We start from the raw sequence: 7016 nt of genomic DNA, 5'->3' as shown, positions 1-7016 counted from the left end.
GTTCAGGGTAGTGTAATACTCCCTATAGAGCTGTGAAGTCAGACAACCCGCTGGTCCCAGGTCTATTTTTATCACGATAAATTCCAATTCGAAAGTCATGTTCATGTTATAGCCATTAATTTTTTTCTACTTTCAACTTTGTGTTTATGAGGTCTCATTTCAGGTCAGGTTTGTAGTTTACTTTAGGGACTTGGACAACTTATCCTTTATTTTTACAATTACTTTTAACAGTTGAATGTGTTGTTAGATTATATTATATTATATTATATTTTTACCATCATAGTTTATTGGAGATGTGATCTTTTCTTTCTGATGCTAACCAGCAAAACAAAAACGAACTCATCTCATTCACAAAATACTACAATGTTTCAGATTAAGGGAAGGGTGGGACAACGCTTCTTGTTCTTGTTTGTGATTGGACAAAACCCACCGCCAGCACTTTGTTTGCCTCTGGCGTCACAGAAATGCGGCAGGAGACCAGGAAGTGTTTCTCTTTCCTGGTGATTCTCCGCAAAGAAACGTCTACGCTGGCTCTGAAAATAACTGTGATTTACGCTGTTTACGGTAGTTCAGATTGATCATACCGAGAAAAAACAGGAAGCTTTTATCGTGTCCTACCAAAAGGTGTCATCATAAGTGGGGAAATGCATGAAATTGACCGGAAAACGTCGTCAAAATGGCTTCTTGTATTCACCCGTGGCCGGGAGAAGCAAAGTGGGATATTGCTTGTATGCAGTGAGTCACCATCTCGTTAAAGGTAACTTATGTGGTAATGTTTTTGCCGCTAACTGTCTCCTTATGACACTTTGTAACACTGAAGTTATTGTTTGTTCTTTGCTGTGTTGGAGTTTGTGCCCCTGTAACTTAGCAACGCTTGCTAACGCTAGCTAACGTGGGCTAACGCTAACGCCGGACAAATGGCAGGGAAGCTAGTCTTGGCAGTAAAATTAAAAGTAGTGGCTTGGCTGGCTCTGACTGATCTGTTCTTATATGACATTATTAGATACTGACGCATCAGTGTGTTAGCAGTTTTATAAACAGGGACACCAGAAATATATAAGGGCTTGTGAGATGAAAAGATGAAAGTTCTGGCTCACAGAAATGTTTTCAGTTTTCTGATTTTTTCTCTAATCTTTGATGCGTATTGAAATTAAAGTCTGAGAATATTAGAGGCAATTTTAACAGCTCTCAGACATCTGAAATTAGAGCTTGACTACACACTGCTTTTTGTAAGACACCAGAAGCCAAAAATGCAGGAAACCACTGGTTTCATCTTCAGCAGTGTGTTGTATTTTAAAAGGTTGTTATCCAGGCTGTAGAGAAGGCAGCTCAAAGCCAGGGTACATCCAGGTTTTGGTATTAGCAAAGTGCTGGCTGCATCACTGCTTCTAAGCTTAAATAAATTCTTGAGACTAACCCTCTGCAACCATCCCAAAGCCTGATTAAGGCCATATGCTACCCAGAGTTCACTACAGTAGTGACAAGGTATTGAGGTTTTGAATTAGGATAAGACAGAAGTGCGATTTTGAGTAAGACCAGCATGAGAGTCAAGATCAGGTTTAGGTTTTTAAGATATAATACTCGAGTCATTAAACTATAATAATGTTACCTACAACACTGACCCACTCCAAAGTTTCTAAATTCAACACATTAAATAACCATTTTATTTTTTTTTCCTTTTTGTTTCTATGTACTTTTACAGTTATGGATGTAAACATGAGGCTCAAGCCAGAGGAGGGTACGAGAAGCTGCTGGGTTCTGGAGCATGAGGACTTCTTCTCTTTAATCCCACCTGGCTACACATGGGAGCCCTGTCTGATGGGATTGTCACCTGCAACTGTGATGGAACAGGGATTTGTGAGAGAAAGGTAAATTATGCTTCATTGTAAATGAGCTAAAAAAAAAAAGGGCTGCACAGTTAATCAAATTGTGATTATGATTTTGGCTTCCCATAATTAAATGAACATGACCTCACTGGTTCCCGCCCTTGTCCAGTGTCAACTTATCCATAGTAGCAACTTTATACAGCATGTTTCCATATCCTTCCAAGGAGAGAATGAAGTAACTGATGCATTCACATTTTATTTGGCCAGAGGTTACTGAAAGCAGTACTCTGTCATTTTAATTTTGCATAAAACGTTTTGGTACAGTTTTATTTATATTGGGTAGGAGATGGACTGTGAATAAGGACCAGTTTTAAATTAGAGTGTAACAGAAAATAAATGTGCACTGCTGTGTTCATTTAATGTGGAAGTGCAATTCAAATATTTTGTCCCTGAAATCAATGAATAGTGGTGAGACATAAATTTCATTTTCAAGCATTTAAACTGTGGGAAGATATTAGCATGCAGACTTATTTACATGGTTAATTCACTGATTTCTTTTATAAAGACCATAGGTGTTTTTTTGTTTGTTTGTAACTGATATGCTGTTACTGCCAAGCCTGCAGTCTTCATCAGAATTGTTGCTGAAGCTTCCTGTCAGCTGGTTTATGTCTTTATATATAATAAGTGAATTAGATAAAAGGTCAGACAAAATTATCCTCTTCAGTCTGTTGTTTACATGTTCTTTTCACTGTGAATTTTAGTGCCCACACTGCAAGGAAAAATGAGGTTGATCAGCCATTCTGTGCCATTCAATGATGGAGATGATGTAACACCAGACAGGAGCCATGTTTACTACTTGTAAGTCCAGGTACAGCTTCATGTTGGGTGTTCAAGTGTTGGGACAACAAATTATAAAGTGATATGATGACATGAAATATGATAAAAGGACACTCAGGAAGTTGATTCAGTCACATTTTGCAAATGAAAAACACAACTAACACGAATGTATCAGATGTGTATTGAGGGGATGAAATAATACAACAAAGGTATCAGTGGTTTATTATTTACAAGAACTAAAACAGTGTACAAATATAAATAGGATTCGATTTCATGAAACTCTGAACTTTTCAGACCTAAGGCTAAATTCACTCAAAGTTACTGCAGAGTTTGGAAGAGCTTTGAGTGTTTTTATAACTTCCTGTGTTTGTGCTGATTTGGAATTGTGAATGTGGCTAAACCACACAGGGAACTTTGCCGGACTTGCAGTACCTTTGATTTAATCATTCTGTTAATATGCCAACATATGTAAATATCACATATATTTATACACTATTAACAGCAGTTTATTTTGAGGTATTTTGGCTTTTTCCAATCAAATGTGGTGCAAATATTAACTTACTTTTGAGGAAAAAATGCAAATTAATGCACATTTTAATTCACTGCTGTTCAGTTAATATGGGTTCAGTTATTTTTGCTGATTGTCCAGTAAAAACACCACTTCTACTAATCAATTCATACACCGGTTTCTTTTTGGATTTGGTGTCTTTTACTTTTTGATTTTTTTGACAGCCTGAATTTACTCAGAAACCCTCTGCGCTCTTATTTTGATGGTTTGAACAGTTGCAGCTTTATATTAAAGTTTTTGTTTCTGATTTTTCTCCACAGAATTCAAACATCAACCGACAAATTGAGCAAAGAGACAGAAATGAACACATTTAAAGAAGGTGAGGTTTAGTTTATTTCTTTTCATATTATAATGACAAAGTCATAGTATAGTAAGGCGTCAAAAAATGTGTGTCAAAAATGGTCAAAAAATGTCATAGTATAGTAAGGGGCCAAAAAATGTCTGTGTCAAAAAAGGCATAAAAAACTGCCAAAAAATGTCATAGTAAGGTGTCAAAAGTCCTCAAAAAATGTCATAGTATTGTAAAGTGTCAAAAATGGCCAAAAAATGTCATAGTATATGGTAAGGTGTCAAAAACTGTCAAAAAATGTCATAGTATAGTAAGGGGCCAAAAAATGTCTGTGTCAAAAAAGGCATAAAAAACTGCCAAAAAACGTCATAGTATAGCATGGCGTCAAAAATGGCCAAAAAATGTCATAGTATATGGTAAGGTGTCAAAAACTGTCAAAAAATGTCATAGTATAGTAAGGGGCCAAAAAATGTCTGTGTCAAAAAAGGCATAAAAAACTGCTGTCAAAAAGTGTCATAGTAAGGTGTCAAAAAATGTCATAGTATAGTATGGCGTCAAAAATGGCCAAAAAATGTCATAGTATAGCACGGCGTCAAAAATGGCCAAAAAATGTCATAGTAAGGCGACAAAAACTGTCAAAAAATGTCATAGTAAGGTGTCAAAAGTCCTCAAAAAATGTCATAGTATAGTAAAGTGTCAAAAATGGCCAAAAAATGTCATAGTATATGGTAAGGTGTCAAAAACTGTCAAAAAATGTCATAGTATAGTAAGGGGCCAAAAAATGTCTGTGTCAAAAAAGGCATAAAAAACTGCCAAAAAATGTCATAGTTATAGCATGGCGTCAAAAACTGTCAAAAAATGTCATAGTAAGGTGTCAAAAAATGTCATAGTATAGTATGGCGTCAAAAATGGCCAAAAAATGTCATAGTAAGGCGTCAAAAACTGTCAAAAAATGTCATAGTAAGGTGTCAAAAGTCCTCAAAAAATGTCATAGTATAGTAAAGTGTCAAAAATGGCCAAAAAATGTCATAATATATGGTAAGGTGTCAAAAACTGTCAAAAAATGTCATAGTAAGGTGTCAAAAAATGTCATAGTATAGTATGGCGTCAAAAATGGCCAAAAAATGTCATAGTACAGTATGGCATCAAATATGTCATAGTATAGTATGGCGTCAAAAAATGTCGGTGTCAAAAAGGCATCAAAAACTGTCAAAAAATGTCATTGTGTACTAAGGTGTCAAACTCATGACATTTTCTAATATTAACTGATTATTACTGTCTGTCAAATGTAAGAGGTAATTTGTAGTATTATAAGCAACAAGAATAGAAAAACTTCTAAAGGGATAATTAAACAGTCTTTTTCTTCTTTTAATTGTAAAAAATTTATCATTGAAAGTTTCAGGACTGGAAGCTTTGGACAGTGTCTGTTACTAACATGTTTTGTCTTTGCAGGAGGTGGAGGAGAAGACTGCATCACCTGAAGAGGACAACAAAAGTAGTTAAATGTTCTTAAACATGTTCAGAGAGTCTTTAATAAGCATATCCTCATGTGTGCTCAACACTACATTGAATTTGGGCTGAGAATAAAATAAAGTGTCTCCAAGTGGTCAAACATTTGTCATTATGTTTCCTGTTGTTTGTAAATGAAAATGATGTCTGTTGAAAGTTTTGCAGCTTAACTTTTGAGTTGAGTTTCTTTATTTTCAAATTAATGTCACTCAGCTTGCAATTATAATGTATAATTGAGACTAAAAACTTTAGCTAAGCTCTAGCTACAAGTGATTTCTGGCTAAAAGCCATAACCCTAACCTCTAGCTAAAAGCTGTAACCCTAACCCTAACCTCTAGCTAAAAGCTGTAACCCTAACCCTAACCCTAACCTCTAGCTAAAAGCTGTAACCCTAACCCTAACCTCTAGCTAAAAGCTGTAACCCTAACCCCCGTAACCCTAACCCTAACCTCTAGCTAAAAGCTGTAACCCTAACCCTAACCTCTAGCTAAAAGCCGTAACCCTAACCCTAACCCTAACCTCTAGCTAAAAGCTGTAACCCTAACCCTAACCTCTGGCTACAAGTGGCTAAAAGCTGTAACCCTAACCCTAACCCTAACCTCTAGCTAAAAGCTGTAACCCTAACCCTAACCTCTAGCTAAAAGCTGTAACCCTAACCCTAACCTCTAGCTAAAAGCTGTAACCCTAACCCTAACCTCTAGCTAAAAGCCGTAACCCTAACCCTAACCTCTAGCTACAAGTGGCTAAAAGCTGTAACCCTAACCCTAACCCTAACCTCTAGCTACAAGTGGCTAAAAGCTGTAACCCTAACCCTAACCTCTGGCTACAAGTGGCTAAAAGCTGTAACCCTAACCCTAACCTCTAGCTAAAAGCTGTAACCCTAACCCTAACCTCTGGCTACAAGTGGCTAAAAGCTGTAACCCTAACCCTAACCTCTAGCTAAAAGCCGTAACCCTAACCCTAACCTCTAGCTACAAGTGGCTAAAAGCTGTAACCCTAACCCTAACCTCTAGCTAAAAGCTGTAACCCTAACCCTAACCTCTAGCTAAAAGCTGTAACCCTAACCCTAACCTCTAGCTAAAAGCTGTAACCCTAACCCTAACCTCTGGCTACAAGTGGCTAAAAGCTGTAACCCTAACCCTAACCTCTAGCTAAAAGCCGTAACCCTAACCCTAACCTCTGGCTACAAGTGGCTAAAAGCTGTAACCCTAACCCTAACCCTAACCTCTAGCTAAAAGCCGTAACCCTAACCCTAACCTCTAGCTAAAAGCTGTAACCCTAACCCTAACCCTAACCTCTAGCTAAAAGCCGTAACCCTAACCCTAACCTCTAGCTAAAAGCTGTAACCCTAACCCTAACCCTAACCTCTAGCTAAAAGCTGTAACCCTAACCCTAACCTCTGGCTACAAGTGGCTAAAAGCTGTAACCCTAACCCTAACCTCTAGCTAAAAGCCGTAACCCTAACCCTAACCTCTGGCTACAAGTGGCTAAAAGCTGTAACCCTAACCCTAACCCTAACCTCTAGCTAAAAGCCGTAACCCTAACCCTAAGCTCTGGCCACAAGTGGCCTTTGGCTAAAAATGTTCACTTTCATACATTAAACAGACCAGCAAAATATTCACTGTTTGAATAATCATTTATTAGTCCCACAGCAGGGAAATTCAGTGTTGCAGCAGCAAAAATAGAAAAAGGCATGATATAAACAAGACAAATCATAAAACAATATAATACATAACAATATATAAAATTATAAACAGTATCAAAAGTAAATCTAGGACTATGTACACAGTAATAGATTGGATTTGAGAACTGATATTGCACTGTTTCAAACAGCAAAATACCAAAGTTAAATGACAAATACAAAATCTAGCCTAACCCACAAACATTGTGCAGAGGTGTGAATATGTGTGTGTCTGTGGAAAAGAAAGGTAAGATGGCTGCTTTGAGATAATTCCTTTGTCTTAAGCTGCATGTCATGGTATAGTAA

At 37.1% G+C, this 7016-nt stretch overlaps 2 long non-coding RNA genes across 21 annotated transcripts; one reads left to right on the top strand and one right to left on the bottom strand.

Moving 5' to 3' along the window:
* Nucleotides 1-468: 468 nt before the first annotated feature.
* Nucleotides 469-5132, top strand: LOC108884136 (uncharacterized). Its single transcript, XR_001960984.2, has 5 exons — nucleotides 469-757; nucleotides 1703-1868; nucleotides 2588-2684; nucleotides 3492-3550; nucleotides 4973-5132. It is a non-coding gene; the product is annotated as an uncharacterized LOC108884136 (long non-coding RNA).
* Nucleotides 5133-5185: 53 nt separating this feature from the next.
* On the bottom strand, nucleotides 5186-6573 carry LOC127142348 (uncharacterized). 20 transcript variants are annotated; one of them, XR_007812947.1, is made up of 7 exons: nucleotides 6543-6573; nucleotides 6207-6468; nucleotides 6031-6100; nucleotides 5889-5962; nucleotides 5725-5804; nucleotides 5549-5660; nucleotides 5186-5361 (listed from the first exon to the last, which is right to left on the bottom strand). It is a non-coding gene; the product is annotated as an uncharacterized LOC127142348 (long non-coding RNA). The 20 variants fall into 20 exon arrangements; XR_007812948.1 differs by having other exon boundaries at nucleotides 5889-5994; nucleotides 6037-6100; XR_007812949.1 differs by having other exon boundaries at nucleotides 6063-6100.
* Nucleotides 6574-7016: the final 443 nt, after the last annotated feature.

Source organism: Lates calcarifer, linkage group LG4 (genome assembly GCF_001640805.2).
Source record: "Lates calcarifer isolate ASB-BC8 linkage group LG4, TLL_Latcal_v3, whole genome shotgun sequence".
Lineage (NCBI taxonomy): Eukaryota > Metazoa > Chordata > Actinopteri > Centropomidae > Lates > Lates calcarifer.
This window is presented reverse-complemented; position numbering and strand designations above follow the sequence as displayed.